Source organism: Myotis davidii, unplaced genomic scaffold, assembly GCF_000327345.1.
Source record: "Myotis davidii unplaced genomic scaffold, ASM32734v1 scaffold368, whole genome shotgun sequence".
Classification (NCBI taxonomy): Eukaryota; Metazoa; Chordata; class Mammalia; order Chiroptera; family Vespertilionidae; genus Myotis; species Myotis davidii.
This window is the reverse complement of record NW_006298786.1, coordinates 39,838-41,531: the sequence shown is the minus strand read 5'-3', so window position 1 is coordinate 41,531 and position 1,694 is coordinate 39,838.

Sequence of the window (1,694 nt, the reverse complement as noted above, 5' to 3'; positions counted from 1 at the left end):
CACTGAAGCAAGCAAGCCTCATGTTAGTTTCAAGCTGCCTGGCTGCCGGCTGCCATCTTGGCTGGCAGTTAATTTGCATATTGCCCTGATTAGCTAATGGGAAGGGTAGCGGTCGTACACCAATTACCATGTTTCTCTTTTATTAGATAGGATTTCCCATTGATTTTTAGAGAGAGAGAGTGGAAGAAAAGGAGGAAGAGGGAGAGAGAGAAACATTGATGAGAGAGAAATGCATCCATTGGTTGCCTCCTGAACGTACCCCAACTGGGGCCGGGGATCAAACTTGCAAACCCATGTATGTGCCCTTGACTGGGAATCAAACCTGTGACCCTTGGTGCAGAGGCTGATGCTCTCATCACATAGCCACACTGGTCAGGGCTATTGTATCATATTTTAATGGTGCTATGACACTTACATTAGGGTACATATTGCACCACTGCTCTTTGACATTTAGGTATTTTTTATGTCATTTAAAACACTACTATAAATGTCTTTGAACATAACTTTTTATTCAATAGAACTAATTCATATGTAGTGATGTATTGTTTGTTTAAGATTCATAACATTATATTAAAAGTGGTGTGGAAAATAAATTTGTGAGGATTGCAAATGATATTCTAAAATTTAAATAATATAGAATGCTTGACCAAGTTTATCTGATATTATAATACATTTTTAGGAAATAAAATATGGACCAATGAAACAGACCAAGGATCCCAAACACTGACTCTCTTTAGGTATAAATTTAATATGTAAAAAACTCCCATAAACAATGAAAACTATACATTTTTATAAAACGAGTTGGAGGAAATTTGCAACAATATGGAGAAAAAGTAATTTAGATCCATACTTCATATTGTAAAATAAAATAAAGTCACTCTGAATAAAATAAGAGAAAATAAATAAATTTAGAAAATATATTTTATCCTAAAAGTACAAAAATGAGAATTTTCTAACAAAGCAATAGAAAAATTATAAAATGCTTAATAAATTTGAGAATAAAAGGAACTTAAAGACTTCTGTTTCACAAACACTAACAAAGTTAAAAGTAAAAGAAATAGTTGTGACAACTATGACAGACAAAATTTGTTTTATCCAAATTTGTAAAAACTCTAGGAAGTCATAAATGGATAGAAGGCTAATGACTATAATAAGAAATTATATTTAGGAGAAACTAAGATGGCGGCATAGGTAAATATCAGGAAATTGCTGCCTCCCACAACAACTTCAAAAATAAAACGAAAAGACAAAATGGACATAATCCAGAACTACAGGAAGGCTGGCTGAGTGGAAATTCTACAACTAGAAGGAAAGAAAAGCACACTGAGAGCCAGAGGAGCTGCAGAAGAGAAGTGCAGAGGTACTGAGGTTCGAGCTTGGAAAGGGGCTGGCACCTGAGGACGCAGCTGTCTTTTTGAATCAGGAGGGAGTCACAAGCTCCCGACTGCTCTGAACTCTGGTTCCAGGAAGTCTCTGGGGACCCAGGACTCATACGGGGAGAAACTGGACTGTCTGGCAGCAGGCAGAACTCTGAACTTGAGGGCGGCTTTCCCTCAGAGGTGCTTGCAGCAATTATCGGGACACTGAGACACGCGGCCCCTTAGGGCAGGGCTGAGGATCAGCCATAGCTGCTTGCTCTGCCCTTTGTTGATTCCTTGAGACCCCGCCTCACCTAGGCTGCAGCAGAGGCTTTT